The 18,714-nt window shown below is 34.0% G+C and overlaps 1 long non-coding RNA gene across 1 annotated transcript; it reads right to left on the reverse strand.

Moving 5' to 3' along the window:
- Positions 1-7,134: 7,134 nt before the first annotated feature.
- Positions 7,135-7,912, reverse strand: LOC108489010 (uncharacterized). The gene is made up of 2 exons (XR_001871869.2): positions 7,796-7,912; positions 7,135-7,351 (listed from the first exon to the last, which is right to left on the reverse strand). It is a non-coding gene; the product is annotated as an uncharacterized LOC108489010 (long non-coding RNA).
- Positions 7,913-18,714: the final 10,802 nt, after the last annotated feature.

Genomic DNA, 18,714 nt, shown 5'->3' on the forward strand with positions numbered 1-18,714 from the left:
TTCAACAGTGAAATTCGAGGCTCGAGCACCAGCTAGAGCTTACGCTATTTGCGCTCGTGAAGATGCATCGGTGCCAGATATTATCACCGGTACTTTTTCTCTTTATAACACTGATGTAACTACTTTGATTGATCCTGGATCAACCCATTCTTACGTGTGAACAAGTTTAGTGTCTAGTAAGCGTTTACCTGTTGAGTCCACTGAATTCATGGTTAAAGTATCGAACCCTTAAGTCAGTATGTTTTAATTGATAAAGTCTACAAGAATTGTCCTTGATGACTCAGGGTTATAGTTTTTCGATCAATTTAATGCTTTTATCGTTTGATGAGTTTGATGTGATTTTGGGTATGGATTGGCTGGCTTTGCATGATGCGGTTTTGAATTGTAGACAAAACCTTATTGTGTTAAAATGGCAGAACGGTGAGACTCTTTGTATTGAATCTAATGATTCAAATGGTTTGCTTATTGTGATATCAGCTATGCTAGCACAAAAAATATGTGAGAAAAGGTTGCGATGTTTACCTTGCGTATGTATTGGATACAAAGATGTCTGAAGTGAAGATTGAATTAGTGCCAGTAGTTTGTGAATATCCAGATGTATTTCCAGAAGAGTTACCCGAATTGCCATCGATCAGAGAGGTTGAGTTTGCTATTGAGATAGTACCGAGAATATCACTGATATCGATAACTCCGTACAGAATGGCTTCGACAGAGTTGAAAGAGTTGAAAGTTCAGTTGCAAGAGTTAACGGATAGAGGTTTTGCACGATCGAGTTTCTCGCCCTGGGGTGCATCGATTTTATTTGTAAAGAAGAAAGATGGATCAATGAGACTGTACATGTATCAATTATCGACAGCTCAACAAGGTTACGATTAAAAATAAGTATTCTTTTTCGAGAATTGATGTTTTATTTGATTAGTTGAAAGGAACAACAATATTTTCAAAGATTGATTTGCAATCTGGTTATTATCAGTTGCGGGTTAAATATTCGGATGTGCTGAAAACCGCATTCAAAACCAAGTACGGGCATTATGAATTTCATGCTATGCCGTTTGGGTTAACTAATGCTCCTACAATTTTTATGGATTTGATTAATAGAATTTTCAGATCGTATTTAGACAGTTTCATTATTGTATTCATTGATAATATTCTGATCTAATCCCGAGATGAGTCTAAACATGCCGAGGATTGTGTTACAAGCATTGAAAGATAAACAACTATTTGCTAAACTTAGCAAATGCAAGTTTTGGCTCTGAGAAGTCGATTTTCTGAGACACATTGTATTGGTGGATGGCATCCGAGTGGATCCGAGTAAGATTTTGACAATTGTTGATTGGAAACCATCATAATATTTTTAAGGTCAGAAGTTTTTTGGGGTTAACGGGCTATTATCCGAGATTTGTTAAAAGTTTCTCAATGATTGCTACACCAATGACTCGATTGTTACCAAAAGATGTGAAATTTGAGTGGTCTGATAAATGCCAACAGAGTTTCAATCTATTGAAAGCACTGTTACCCGAAGCACTAGTTTTGGTTCAGCCTAAGTCGAGTAAAGAATTTTTGATTTTCAGTGGTGCATCATTGAACAGTTTGGGTTGTGTTTTAATACAAGAAGGCAAAGTGATAACCTATGGTTCCAGACAATTAAAGACGCACAAGAAGAATTATCTGACACACGACTTGGAATTAGTCGCTATTGTGTATGCATTAAAAATTTGTCGACACCACCTGTTTGGTGAGAAATGCCACATATTCATCGATCACTAGAGTTTGAAGTATTTGATGTCACAGAAAGTTTGAATTTAAGACAGCGAAGATGGCTCGAATTGTTGAAAGATTATAAGTTAGTGATTAATTATCATCCGGGGAAAGCGAATGTAGTCGCGGATGATTTGAATAGAAAATATTTGTTTGCTCTGAGAGCAATGAATACACGATTGACATTGTCTGATGATGGTTTGATCTTAGCTAAGTTAAAGGTTAAACAAATATTTTTACAAAAAATTTCAAATATGTGATAATGAATTGCAAGCTAAAAGAGTATAGTGCGAGTCGACTAATAATTCAGAATTTTAGACCAGATTCGATGATTGTTTGCTGTTTCAAGGTAGAGTTTGTGTGCCGAGGAATCCCGAGCTTATACAAAAAATTTTGCAAGAAGCACACAGTGGGAGCTTGTCTGTTCATCCGGGGAGTAATAAGATGTATAGTGATTTGAGACAAATATACTGGTGGTCGGGTATGAAACGTGACATTTTTAATTTTGTGTTGAGGTGCTTGATTTGTGAATAGGTTAAATCCGAACATCAAGTGTCTTTAGGACTATTGTAGCCTATGATGATACCTAAGTGGAAGTGGGATAGAGTTAAGATGGATTTCGTATTGGGATTACCCTTATCTCCGAAAAAGAAAGATGCTATTTGGGTCGTTGTTGATCGTTTGACGAAATCTGCACATTTTATTCCTGTACGTACTGACTTCTCACTTGACAGATTAACCAAATTGTATATTTCTAAGATTGTGAGGTTGCACGGAGTACTAGGCTCCATCATTTTGGATAGGGATCCGCGATTTACATCATGATTTTGGAAGAAGTTGCAAGAAGCTTTGGGTACGCGGATGCATTTTAGCACTGCATTTCAACCTCAAACTGATGGTCAGTCTGATAGAGTGATTTAGATTCTGAGGATATGCTTCCTTATTGTGTTTTAGAGTTCGAAAGTAATTTGGAAAAATATTTACTGTTGGTTGAATTTGCGTATAATAATAGCTTTCAATCGAGCATTAAGATGGCACTGTATGAAGCTTTATATGGTCATAAATGCCGAACTCCACTGTACTGGATCGAGCTTAGTGAGAAAAATATACATGGGGTTGATTTGACCCGAGAAACCGAAGAGAAGGTGAAAGTGATTCGTGACAGTTTGAAAGCCATCAAATCGACAGAAATTATACACAGATATGAAGCTTAGAGATATTAAATTTCAAATTGGTTATAAAGTATTTTTGAAAGTATAGCATTGGAAGAGGATTCTCCGATTTGTTCGCAAAGAAAAATTGAGTTTGCGATTTATCAGATTGTACAAGATTATCGAGAGAATAGGGCCAATGGCATATCGACTTGAATTACCGTTAGAGTTGAAAAAGATTCACAATGTGTTTCATGTGTCTATGTTACGACGATACTGACCAATCCCATCGCATATAATTTCTTTGGCAGAGGTAGAGATTCAGCCCAACATGCCGTATAATGAAGAACCGGTCAGAATTTTGGCATGAGAGATCAAAAAGTTGAGAAATAAAAGAATTACCTTAGTAAAATTTCTTTGGCATCGTCATGGGATTGAGGAGGCTACTTGGGAACCTAAGGAGACCATGAGAAAACAATACCCTAACCTATTTTCTGGTAAGATTTTATAGACGAAAAGTCCTAAGGGGGGAAGAGTTATAACGACCGTTTTCAGTGAAATCAGAATAGTGGTTTTGGGACCACAAATTTGAAGTTTTAAATTTCATTTTAATATTATTTTGAGGTCTACAACATGATAATATGATAGTATAAAAATTTTGTTAAGAAATTTTACCGTATGTATGCTTAATTTTTGAAAAAGGACTAAATCGTGTAAAGTGTGAAATGTTGTGTTCTATTAGCTTAAGGTGTTAAATAGCTATAGAACCTTAAAGTAGAAGTATTTATATAGTAATTAGACCATTAAATGAGTTAATGGATGTGCATGGCTTGGTAATTGAGTAATTATTAAAGTTAGATAAGGGTAATATGGTAATTAGGCAATTAAATGGTAAAAATAAACAAAACAAAAGCTAGATATCATCTTTTCCTATTTCTTTCTTCTTCAACCGAAAAACACAAAGAAAAGGGGAGTTTTGAAGCTTGAAATTCGGCTAGGCTAAATCCATTGCATATGAAGAAAAGCAATAAACAGAATTAGATTGAGGAAAGGACAAAGTTATCGAGTAAACGATCATTTTCCATCATACGAGTTTGAGGTATGTTCATGTAATTAAATTGAATAATTATATGCTTTAAATGGAAATATATGTATGTGAATGATTTAATTATTATGTATAACGATCGAGAGCATAATCGACAACGTATAAAGAATATTGAGCCCCTTTTGAACCTTAGGAATTCGTAGGATACAAATGACATGTCATTAGGGTTACCATTTTGGTTGATGTCTTGCATTTGTTGTAGACTCACCGCAGCTCGTATGAGCTTACCGATTTGTAACTCGTGAGAGCTCACCCATATTCAACTCAAAGGAGTTTACCAATTATCACTCGTAGGAGCATACATGTACAAGAATTGATGGATTATAGTTTAGTGCACCACGTGTGTACCACTCGCGTATCTAACGATATTCTAAGTGGTTCAATGGGCATAGTGTTATTATGAGATTATACAAGTTCGATATGAACAAGTACAATTATTTACATGGAAATGGTTGATATTTGATATATGTTTACATGGCTTAGATGTTACAAGTACATGGAATTCAATTAATTGATGAATTCATATATGATTCTCAGTTTTATGTGAATATATGACTAACATGATTATGGATTGTATGATAGACTTTGGCCAAATTGAATTGTGCCTTGCTTTGAGTTGCTTAATTAAATTGTAGTCAGATGGTAAGTCTAATTTCATATCACATGGACTTATTAAGCTTAATTGTTTACTTTTTTTCTGTGTCTTATAGTGTTTCAGAAGCTCACTCGGATTGGAAGTTTTCGGAGATCGCATCACACTATCAAACGTCATTTTTGTACTTATGACATTATATTTCGGGTTAAATGGCATGTATAAGTCTTTTTGGCTAATGGTAGCCTTTATGTTTTATTGTGTATTTAGCCAATTGATTTGGCTTGATTTTGGTATATTTTGTTATATAATTATGTAAATGGCCTTATTGTATTTGATGTATGGTTGTCATGTAATGCCTTGTTTGTGAATTGGTATTAGGGTACCAAATGGTTGAAGTTGAAATGTGATATGCATGTTAAATTTAGCACAAGATCTCATAGGTGAGGTTAACCATTTAGGTATACTTTAGAAGTATATTTGGTAAGTTTTAAAGTGATCATTTGAATGTGTTTATGGGTATCATGTTGTATGTGTGGGAATACATGTTATAAACTTGATATTGGTTGGTTTTGAGTGCCTATTTATGCCATGGTTATATGCAAATTGATATGTATAGGTTGGTACCAATATGGATGAGGAATATGACTTGGAAAATGATCTATTTTTGTCCACACGGCCAGAGACACGGACGTGTGTCTTAGCCGTGTATGACACACGGCCAGGTGATACGGCCGTGTATCCCCTGATACTTTTATAGAATTCAAGTTAGTAGTTTCAAACGGCCTAGCACACGGGCTTGTGGCTTGGTCGTGTGTCACAAGTCAGTACACCCTTCAGTTTTCACACGGCCTAGCAGATGGCCTGACACATAAGCGTGTGAGGTCATTTCAAAGGGTACACGACCTATCACACAAGCGTGCAGTCTGGTCGTGTGACCCAAGTCAGTGAGTTAGACGGGGTAGGACACAGGCTGAGACAGGGCCGTGTGTCCTCATTTCAAATGTCCACACGGCCTAAAACACAGGCGTGTCACTTGGCCATGTGAGACACACGGCTTAGCCACATAGGCATGTGTCCCCTAAACTTTGAAAATTTTCCATGTTTTTCTAAAAATTTCTTAAGTACTCGGTTTAGTCTCAAACCACTCTTAATGTGTATTTTGGGCCTCGAGGGCTCGTTTTATGGATTATATGATTGAATTTGAATGGTTTTTGTTTACATTGAGAAATGAACATGAATTGTATGATTGTATGAGTTATAAGTCTGGTAATGCTCCATGACCCTTTTTCGATTTCGGATACGAGTTAGGGGTGTTACAGATGTGTGGTGTACCACATGTACCTCATGTTGACATAGTAAACACCACGTGTAACACCCCTATCCCACATCCATTGCCGTTATAGAGTTTTGAAGCATTACCGATCAAACAGACATAATTTCAAAACATTTCATATCATATAATATTCAAGTCAAAACCAATCAAACACATCCAAAACATGTCATAACAATTATCCTAGGTGCCTAACCAATGTACCCTCATAGGTACCACAATTATATCAATAAAATATATCAATAGAATGACATTCAAATCCAACTTGTAAACATGGCAAATTTAATCTATTTTACCTAAATCATGTTCATTTTAGCATTAACTTAAAATATTCCATAATATGACCTCAAACATAAACACGTATTATATGTATATAACCAACCAATATTAAACTTATAATCCCATTTACTTTACAATCAAACTACAAAATAATTATTATTTAGACACCCTAGGTACATGCTGACACAAGAAAGGATAAAACATCACCACGTTTGAGTTCGGGACCGTTATTGGATGCTGAATCCGCGATCAAAATTTAGTACCTAACCTACGCACAAAAAACAAAATCGTACGTTGAGCAAAACTCAGTGGTTTTTCTATAATCCGAATATTTAAAGATAAAACAATTTAATATATATAATAAAATTTTAAGCACAATTGAACATTTTAAAACCATACAATATTCAATTTTCAATTACTTGCTATAGAAATAGCTTTTCACAATTTAAATAACATTTCATTTATGCAATTGCTTTATCCATACCATAATCAATTTACTATTTCACTTCATTTCTCATATCATTCTATTTCAGTATCAATTATAAGGCTTTATTATTCATTTATCCCTATTAACACGACTCGGGCTCGGAGGATACACGGATCCAACCAAAACACACCAGTTTGGCACCCACTGCCTCATCGGATAATTCAAAGTAATAATTTGACACCCAATGTCTCATCGACTAAACCGAAGTAAATTGGCACCCAGTGCCTCATCGAATTAATTCAAAGTAGTAAATTGACACCCAGTGTCTCATCAACTCGAAGTCGAAGAAATCCCTGAACTCTTCCAATCCTATAGCATGCCATCTATATCTAACTTAGCCCGATACAGTTAATAGGGTTCCAATTCACTTTTCAAATACAACCAATAGTCATTTCAATTCAAATAATCAATATATATATACCAATTCAATCGATATAATTTCAATAAATTCACCACATACTAAATCAATCCATTTCAATTGCAAAACACAATAATTCTCACCTCAACACTTACCATATACATTAAATTGAATTATAACAATTAACAACTAAATTCGAATTATAGAAATACAAATCGGAAATGCCGAGCTATTCCTCGTCGACTTTATCTTTTCCCTTTTTAATCGAGGGTTCCGGTACGACGTTAGCTACGAAATTAAAACAATTAAAATTCATCAATACAACACAATTCAATCTCATATTTAATATTTTAAATTTTTACTTAATATTTACTTAAATTCCAATTTAGTCCCTAAACCGAGACTAACTTTATTTCTTTACAATTAATCTTATATTTTCATACAAATTCCTTTAAACTAAATTGAACTCCCTAATTTCACTTAAATACCTAAATTTTGAATTTTCACAATTTAGTCCTTATTACTCAAAATTTACAATTTATTCTACAATTCAATCCTTTTTCATTTCTAACTTAAAAATCTATCAATTTAATCCCTAATACTAAAATTATTCAACATAATCAACACTTAAAAACTCAAAAATTGCTAAAATTTTGACATGGGTCGGGTAGTATTTAATATCGAGATTCTAAAAACATAAAAATTACAAGAAAAGAGACTAAATTAACTAACCGATTGAGCTTTGAACAATTGAAAACCCTAAGCCTTCGTCTCTTTCGTTCTTTCTTTCTTTCTTTCTTTCTTTCCTTCCCTTTCTGTTTTGTTTTTGCTTTTGTTTCTTTCTATTTCTATTTCTTTCTTTCTTTATTATAATATAATATAATATAATATAATATAATATAATATAATAATATATATATACTTAACACTTAAGTTTTAATATTATAATATTATAATATATATTTTTAACTTTAAAATTTTATAATAATATACTTATGCCGCCTCATTTATGAGAAATGATATAATTGTTTCTTTAGTCCTTTTAATTTTTTAATTTATAGTTTAACTTTCACCCTTTATACAATTTAGTCCTTTTACCTAATTACCCTTAATTCATGCAAATTCACCTAACCAAAATCTAATTAACCACACAACTATTGAGTCTAATTTACGAAGACAGAGTCTTGAAAATACATTTTTCGACACTAGTGACTATCGGGTTATTACACCATGTTAGCAAATATTAAGAAATCTTAAAAATAAATAAAATTTTCTAACAATTATTTTAAAAACCATGCCTAGGATGAATATGGAAATTTATTTAGAACTTATAGAAAATTATTTAGAAATTATAAGAAATTATAAAAGTATTACAAATTATTAAAAATAACGTTTAGATTGAACGTGAACAAATGGTTGTTAAGATTCAATTAAGTTTGGACAACCATTTGTTTAGGTTCATTCTCAAGTGATTTATTAAATAATTATAAAACAACATATAGAATTGTAAAAAATTAAAAATGTTAAGAAATTATAAATAATTATTAAAATTATCAAAATTAATAATAAAAAGTTATTATGTAAGGTTGTTATTGCATATATTTGTGTATAAATATATTTGAATTATCAAAATTATTAAAACTATAAGAAATTAATAAAATGACTTATTCACTTGATTAACTACAAATATCAACTCGGTTAAGAAGATACATATGTATGTGTGTGTATATATATGTATTTGAATTATTTAAATATGCTTGTGTGTATAGTTTTAATAATTTTAATAATTTTAAATAATATCCTTTAATTTATAATTATTTAAGAAACCACCCTAGAAGGATTGAATAACCATTTATCGAGGTTCAATTGTTTTTTTAAATAATTTTCACTAATTTATAATAATTCTTAATAATTTTAAATATTTTTATAATTTTTATGATTATTTGATAATTACATCCTAAATGAACATAGACAAATGGTTGCCTAAGTTTTCCATATTCAAATGAACCTGGACAACCATTTGTTTAAGTTCATCCTGAATTTGTTTTTTAAATAATTATAAAAATTATTTATTTATTTATACGATTTTTTTAATATTACAATGTTAGCATGAGGCACACATTGCATGCCACATGTCATTGTCTAGTTTCTCTATCAGCCATGTCAACACTTAATAGTAGAAATGGAGGTAAAAATAATATGGAGGCCCTTGTACTAGTTGTTATATTGCATTTTGCTCCATCTACTAAAAAAGGGCAAATTAGTCATTGTACATTAGATCAAAGAGCAAACTGGTCATTTCTGTTAAAAATTTCATCCAATTCTATTGTAAAAAATTGGCATGACTGACAAAATAACCAAATAGTGACATGTGGAGTGCTACATGTACCTCATGGTAACGTACATAGACCAGTTTTTAACAATCGAAGTGGATGGAATTTTTAATAGAAGGACCAATTTACTTTTAATCTAATGCTTAGCGACTGATTTACCTATTTTTCGAGTAAAAGAGGGCAAAATGCAATCTTGTTCCTAGCATAAAGTTCTCCATGGTTCTTTTACCTAGAAATGGATAGAATTTTTAATAGAATGACCAATTTTCTATTTGATCTAAAATGCATAGACTAATTTGTCCACTTTTTTGTAACACCCTAAAAGTTTTGAAACTACATTTGGTACTATTCCGAGATTATGCCCAGTGAATTTTGAGGAAATTCATAAATGAATCAAATAGAAAGGATTCATAAAGAATTAAATTTCCATTAGAGCTGGAAACCAATTTAAAAATTGTGAATGTGAAAATGTGGATAAGGGACCAAATCGTAATATTCAAAGTTAGAGAACTAAAATACAATTCAACCAAATTGAGTATATATGAGTTAATGATGATTTCCTTACACGAGAATGATTGGGAATATGTATAGCCATGATGAAGATCACTTTTGGGTCTAAATTGGAAAAAGATGGGAAAGTATAAGGACTAAATCGTAATTTTTCATTTTATTGAGAAAGGTCATAAAATAAATTTTAGTTAGTGTGAATAATAAATTATTACGAGTGATAAGTGTGAATTATGGGAAATTCGATGTATTAAGTGTTGGGATCTAGTACCCTCAGTGTAGTAATATGGTCTAAGTACTTGTAATTTTTTGAACAATGTAGTTACTAAAACTTCATCATTATCATTAAATATCTTTCATATAAAGTCCTCAAATAGTTTTTGCATGCAAAAAAAAATTAAATATTAGATCATTAATTATATAATGTTTAACTAATACTAAGTTGTATTATGCGGTTGGATCATAATGCAAGAAGAAAATTTGTATTAATAGATAATCTAAATAGTCCATAGTCTAATCAAAATTGAGCAAGTCGATTAAAAGACTACCATGTTGTCTATTAAGTCCAAATAGGGATATATCTTGTCTTGAGTATCAGAGCAGATGACTCCTAAAAGATAGAGGTATAAGTGTGACTATCTGGACTAAGAATACATCGGACTAGACCCAAGAAGAATAAATCCTAAATTTGTTTATGAATATGTTCACTTGAAACGTTCATAGTGTGACTTATCTTGGGATACAGACTATCTGTGTATGAATCGTTTACTTTGATATATTAAAAGCTTCAGTTCAATTGGTAATAGAGCCAAAACCTAGTAGTTGGGCATACAACTTCTGTATGACATAGCTTCACTTATAATAATGGAATTCATAGCCTAATAAAGAGTAAATGATATTCTCTAATTGTCATTTACATGATAGACGTAAAAGTAACATGGCTTCAGGTTATTTGTTTAAAGACAAATGATTTAACTACTATGTGTTAGTAATTGACTTTTTAATGAAAGATGTAATGGTTACCATGAGATAAAATAAGATCATATTGGGAGAATGAGTTTTATCCTAAAGAGATTAAGGATAGATATCCTATGAGGGAAACATACATATGATAAGGTCATTGGATGAGAACTTGGTATGTAGCTTTCATAATGTTATATAATAAAGAGAGCTCAGTCATGGTACTTTAGTGGAATAACTCCATAACTAAATAATGTTGTAATTAATAGACGAAGAGTCAGAACTTAATTAGAAATTATTTGAACCCTTACTATATATGTTCAATCATTCTCTCTATTTGCTCGATACAATTTATGATATGCATTCGAATCATTGACATGAAATTGTGAAAACAACAAATTAGAGAAATAACTCACATGTATAGCTATCTACAGTGAATGAATTTTCTCGCTATGAGCAAGAGAAGACTTAGTAATTAAATTAATATATTCATATTATTATTATATAATTAAAGTTTTAAGTGAAAATTAACTTTAGTTATGTCATCATAGTTTAATGAGAACAAGTTAATTAAATATATTTACTCATAAATTCTATTATAGTAAAGTTATCATGACTTTAATGTAATTAGAATTTAGTTGAGAAAATAATTTAATTAATTAGGTAAATAAATAATATTTTACGCTGAAAAAAAAATTATTGGGTTGGAAAAATTATATGAGTTGGTTTAGAGATTGGATAGCACATATAATTGAATTCGATACATGAAAAGGCTCGATATACCCAAATTTATTCTATAGGAAAAATGTTTATAGGAAGGGGTAGCAACCTAGTTCTTAGATAATATCCAAATTTATTCCATACATAAAATATCTTATATAAACAATATTTTTACCATAAAATTCTTGAGAATTGATCAAAGTGCCCTTTTAAGGTCAAATTACTTTTTTGCCCTTTTATGCCTCAACGCACAATTTCTTCACAAAAAATGATTATCAATCAACCCAATTTCCATAACTCTCATTTAATACTCAATTCAAATCATCGGGTATTGAGAATTATACTTTCACCCCTTTTTTTTGGTAAAATTGGTAATTTTTCAAATTTGTCCCTGTATTATCAAATCTTTCTAATTTGGTCCTAAAAATGATTTTTAACACGCTAACATGTGATCCAAATTATTCTTATCCAAATTAGTCATTGATAGCTCATGTTTCCCATTTTTTTCATATTTACACTTTAGTCCTTGAATGTTTCAAAATCTACGATTTGGTCCTTTCATCTCATTTTCACTTCTAAAATTCTTTTCATAAATCCCTATATCTAAAATTAATTTATTTTCATAAGAATTCATTTAATTGAATCATTTTCCAATTTTCTCAAAAAATTACTATATCCAATATTGGAATATTGCCATGTATTTAATTAGAAATTTTGAGATATTACAACTCCCCTAGGAAAAATTTGTCCTTAAAATTTCTCTTAGAAAGTTACCAACTCTCTTGATGTACTGAGTCTCTTTCCTTAACTTTCTTTCAACTTAGGGCATTAATTCTTAATTCGTTTAATATCACCATGGTTTCATTTTAGACTAAAATTAACTCGCGTCAGACTTTAACTGAACCAACAGTGGTTTATCATCCATCTTTCTCAAGGTATTGACTTGTGGTAAATCTCAAGAATCCTTGGCGAATGGAAATGAGTTCCACTGTAGATCTTATGTTATGAACAATTGTGCATGGAAAAAGAATAATAATGCAGGAGGAGAACGTAGTTGATAGATTTAGAGAAAGGAAAAATATTCCAAGGTTTTTACATTCCTTTTCATAATTGATGACACCATTATTTATAGTCTATTAACCATTCAGAACAAGAAAAAACCCATTAGCGCTTTAGGTGGTCTCCTTTCTAGAATTCCTCTGCGTTCAGCTGTTGGTGCAATGCTACTGTAACACCCCTTACCCGTGTCCAAAACTGGGATAGGATACGAGGCATTATTAACTTATTGATAAGCGTACAAACTTTCCCGAGTCATAAAAATGCGAACAAATTAAAAACCTTTCAAAATTTCACCTTTACAACTCTAATGTGGGTCTACAAGGCCCAAAATATACTTAGAAACCAATTCGGGATCAATCCAGATCTCTTAAAGAGCTTTGGAAATTTTCACTAAAGACAGGGGCACACGTTCGTGTGGAAGGTGACACGCCCGTGTGATCGGCTTGACATGGCCGTGTTGGTGACCCATGTGGCTCACACGGCCTGGTGTCTATCGGGACATGCCCGTGTCCCTAGCCCGTGTGAAATTTAATTTTTAGTTCAAGGTGCAGTGGATTTCACACGGCTTGGCACATGCCCGTCTGCCTGGCCCGTGTTTTCGTACACGGCCTCTACACGCGCCGTGTCCAAAAATTGGGGCACTCTGTTTCTAACGTCATCATAACCAAAAAGTCACACGACCGAAGCACACGCCCTTGGGGCTGGCCGTGTGTGACACACGCCTGTGTATCTACCCGTGTAGACAATATAAGACTATTTTCCAAACCTCATTGCCACCCTTGTTCACCTATCTTCATGCTATAACCAACCAGTACCAAAACAAGCAAAATTTCCATAATCAATTCGAGCACAATAGACATTCATGCATCCATGATGATGCATCTTCTATAAACTCAAAAAGGAATGTTAGCCATCATTCAAGGCTTAATACAAAGTGTGAGATTTACCCCAAGCCAATTCATTTGGTAAATGCTCAAGACACAAAATGATAAAGTCTAGACCCTACACATGCCATAATTCAAAAATATAAATCCAACTATACCGAGTGTTTCGGATGATAGTATGATCGATATCTCTGACATCCGATGATCCTTAGGCTAAATAGGCGGCACTATAAGAAAAATGGAAAGGAAGAGGGAGTAAGCATAAAAGCTTAGTAAGTTGCATATAAATGAATATACAACAACAATTTCATCGATGATCAACATATTCATGACCCAGATATAGGCATAGATGTAACTTACTCATTACCAACCATACAATTCACATATTATAATATGTATATTGAGCTCATATCACATACATACCAATTAGGTACCTGTACCACTCACAACACGGTTATACTTTCCTCATTAACTCAAAACATAACGTCCACTGTTGAACCATTCGGAGTATCACCAGATATTCATTAAACCCCGAATATGAGTAAGGTGCCAATGCCATGTTCCAGACATGGTCTTACAATGGCTCATATCTCAAGTCGATGCCATGTTCCAAACATGGTCTTACACTGACTATCATCTCGTAGCCGATGCACACGACTAGTCGATTTGCTTGGCTTTCCCCTAGTCAAGATTTGGATTTGACAACTCTTGATCTATAATAGTAAAATGCACTCATTTCGTCACTAATCATAATTAGACAATCAAAAATTCACATCCTTGGTAAAATGACCATTTTGCCCCTAGGCTCAAAAATTGATTTTTATAAAATTTCTTCACATCTTAAGCCTAGCCAAACCCTTTTTACTCTTATAGCAACTTCAAAATCTCACCATTTCACATATTTATCCCTTAGTTCACAACTTATGCAAAATAGTCCCTTTGGGTGTTTTTATGCTAACACTTCTCACAAAAGTTGTTTAGGACTCTTCTAAGACTCATATTCTTCCATAAAATTTTAGAAAATAACATGAACATTCACATAGTGAAACCCTTTACTTACTACCATTTTGCAAAATAGTCCTCTCATTTGAAAGCCTATGACACAAGCATGCCAAAAATGTAAAAATCATCAAGAAAATAATCAAGATCACTTGCATTATGAGAGGAATAAGTTTCTGCAAATTTTTAGTTTTTAAACCTCCATATTTGCTGATATTTTTGGTGGAGAGAAGAGATGGAGAAGAAGAAAAATGCTAGAAAGGCCTTAGGCATTATTTTATCACCAAATCATGACACTTACCTAAACTTTGACTATTTGTTTAAAATTCATTTCATGGCCGGCCAAGCTACTCCCTAAGGGTATATTTTCCCTTTAAAGACCCCCAATTTAATTCTTCTAGCTAACTGACACATTTGGGCACTAGTTTGCAACTTTTTCCTTTTATGTGATTTAGTCCTTTTTCGTAATTGAGCAAGCCATCGCTAAAATTAATTCACCAAATTTTCCATACACTAATATTAACATGCTATGACCATAAAATAATAATAAATAATTTATTCAAATTTAGATTTGTGGTCTCGAGACCACTATTTAAACTAAGCCCTAAGACGGGCTGTTAGATTTCTCCCCTCTCAGGGATTTTTATCCCTGAAATCTTACCAGTGAATAGATTTAGGTACTGGTCTCTCATAGTCTCCTCGGTTTCCCATGTGGCTTCCTCGACTCCATGTATATGCCACAAAACCTTCACGAGTGCTATACTCTTATTTCTCAACTTTTGGATTTCTCGAGCCAAAATCTTGACCGATTCTTCTCCATGGTCATGTTCGGATGAATCTCAACCTCTATTGGCTCAATCACATGCGAAGGGTCTAGTCTATATCGACGTAACATGGACACATGAAACACATCGTGAATTTTTTCTAACTCTAGTGGCGAAACCAAACGATAGGCAATCGGCCCTACTCTCTCGATAACCTCATAAGGTCCTATGAAACGATGACTCAACTTGCCTCTTTTACCAAATTTAAGGACTTTCCTCAACGGAGAAACTTTCAAAAATACCTTATCACTGACTTGAAACTCAATTTCCTTTCGTTTTGAGTCCACAAAGGATTTTTGTCTATCTGAGGTAGCCTTCAAGCAGTCACGAATTACTTTAACTTTCTCTTCGGTCTCTCTGACTAAATCAACCCTATGGATCTGTTTTTCTCTCAACTCAGTCCAATACAAAGGCATTTGACACCTTCGCCCATACAGAGCCTCAAAAGGTGACATCTTCAAACTTGTTTGATAACTGTTATTATAAGCGAATTCAACCAATGGCAAGTATTTTTCCCAACTTCCCTGAAATTTGAGAATACAACACCTCAACATTTCTTCTAAAATCTGAATCACTCTTTACGACTGACCGTTGATTTGCGGGTGAAATGCCGTGCTAAAGCTCAACTTGGTTCCCAAAGCCTCTTGTAACTTTTTCCAAAATCTCGAGGTAAACCTCGAGTCTCTATCTGAAACAATCAACCATGGTACTCCGTGAAGCCTCACAATCTTGAAAATATATAACTCGGCTAGCCTCTCAAGGGAGTAGTCGATATGTACTGGTATGAAATGAGCTGAATTTGTTAGCCGATCAACAACAACCTATACTGCATCTTTCTTTTTCAGGGTTACTGGCAAACCTGTCACAAAATCCATAGTGATACAATCCCGTTTCCACTCAAGGACCATAATAGGCTGAAGTAGACTCGAAGGTACTTGATGTTCAGCCTTTACTTGCTGACATATAAGGCACTTGGAGACAAACTCAGAAATGTCTCTTTTCATACCCGACCACTAATACATTTTCTTAAGGTCATTGTACAGTTTCACACTACCCGGGTGGACGAACAAACAACCACTATGTGCTTGTCTCAGAATTTATTGAATAAGCTCATCGTTATTGGGTACACAAACTCTATCTTTAAACATTATACATCCATCGGCATTAATGCAAAAATCTGACTCAACACCTAACTCGCACTGAGTTTCTTGGCTTGCAACTCACTGTCGTTCTTCTGAGCTTTACAAATCTCTTGTAGGAACATTGGTTTAGCCCTCAACTCTGTTAAAACTGAACCGTCATCCGATAAAGCCAAATGGGCTTTCGTAGCTCTCAATACAAAGAAGGATTTTCTACTCAAAGCATTAGCAATCACGTTCGCCTTTCCCGGATGGTAATCTATCATCAGTTCGTAATCCTATATTAGCTCTAACCATCGATGTTGCCGTAAATTCAACTCTTTTTGAGTCATCAAGTACTTTAAGCTCTTATGATCTGTGAATACTCGACATTTCTCTCTATACAAATGGTGTCTCCAAATCTTCAGCGCGAACACAATGGTGGCCAATTCACAAATCATGCGTCGAGTAGTTTTTCTCATGTGGCTTTAGTTGTCTCGAGGCATAGGCTATAACCTTCCCTTCTTGTATGAGCACACACCCCAAACCATTTAAGGAGGCGTCGCTATAAATCACAAACTCCTTACTCGACTCCGATTGCACTAATACTAGGGCTTTAGTCAACAAAGTCTTTAATTTCTCGAAACTCTGCTAACACTTTTCTATCTAAACAAACTTGACATGTTTTTGCAGCAGTCTCGTCATCGGGGTAACTATCATGGAAAATCCATTTACAAACCGTATATAGTATCCGGCCAAACCCAAAAAGCTTCAAACTTTCGTCACATTCCTTGGTGATTTCCACTCAACAATAGCCAAGATCTTATTTGGGTCAACTCAGATCCCGTCACCCGACACAATGTGTCTTAGGAATTTGACCTCCTTAAGCCAAAATTCACTCTTACTGAATTTGGCATATAACTGCTTGTCTCTCAAGGTTTGCAACACAACTCTAAGATGCTATGCGTGCTCGCTCTCGTCATGTGAATAAATTAATATGTCATCGATAAAGACGATGACGAACTTATCCAGATACGGCCTGAAAATGCGATTCATCAAATCTATAAACATCGCCGGGGCATTAGTCAGACCAAAGGGCATGACAAGGAACTCATAATGCCCGTATCTTGTCTGAAATGCAGTCTTCGGCACATCTTGCTCTTTAACCCTTAACTAGTAGTATCCCAACCTCAGGCCAGTCTTGGAAAATACTGTGGCTCCCTTTAACTGATCGAACAAATCATCGATCCTTGGTAAATGATATTTGTTCTTTACTGTTATCTTGTTGAGTTGTCTATAGTCGATGCATAACCTCATCGACCCATCTTTATTCTTTACAAAAAGTACTGGAGCACCCCACCAGGAAAAACTCAGTCTTGTGAAGCCCTTGTCTGTAAGCTTTTGTAACTGTGCCTTTAACTCTTTTAACTCTGTTAGAGCCATCCTATACGGAGCAATCGAGAAAGGTGTCGTTCCAGGGACTAACTCAATTCCAAACTTAACTTCTCTTACTAGGGGTAATCCAGGTAATTCCTCTGGAAATACATCTGTAAACTCACAAACCACAGGTACTAATTCTATCTTCAACTCAGACACTTAAGAATTTAATACAAAAGCTAGGTAAGCCTCAGATCCTTTTCTCAAATACTTCTCAACAGTCAACGCCGATATTACTATTGGCAGATTATCTAAATCACTTGGTCCAACCCGGAGAACACTTTCGTCTTCACATTTCAACTCTATTATCTTTTTCCCACAGTCCACTACAACACTGTGAGCAGTCAACCAATCCATCCCAAGGACTACATCAAACTCATTAAATGGCAATAACATCAAGTTAGCTGGAAAACAATGGCCTCTAATTTTCGAAAGGCAATTTCTACATACTTGGTCAACCAATACATGCTTGCCTATAGGGTTAGACACTTTTATCACAAACCCAGTGGACTCTACTATCATGTTTATACGGGATATCAAATCCATACAAATATAAGAGTCAGTAGATCCCGGGTCAATTATGGCAACAACAGTTATATCGTGGATAGAAAAAGTACCCGTGATTACATCAGGAGACTCTGCCTCTTCTCGGGCACGTATGCTGTCCTTGCTGGCGCCCTACCCTCAGACCTCGCTGCAGCGTCTCTTAGAGTGCCTCTACTGCTAGCCCCACTTCTTGGGTTCTTTTGGGGTCTACCCCTCAACGGAGCACTACTAACCTTCACTTCTTGCTTTCTTTCTCTCTTTCCT

The sequence above is a fragment of the Gossypium arboreum genome, chromosome 4 (genome assembly GCF_025698485.1).
Source record: "Gossypium arboreum isolate Shixiya-1 chromosome 4, ASM2569848v2, whole genome shotgun sequence".
NCBI lineage: Eukaryota > Viridiplantae > Streptophyta > Magnoliopsida > Malvales > Malvaceae > Gossypium > Gossypium arboreum.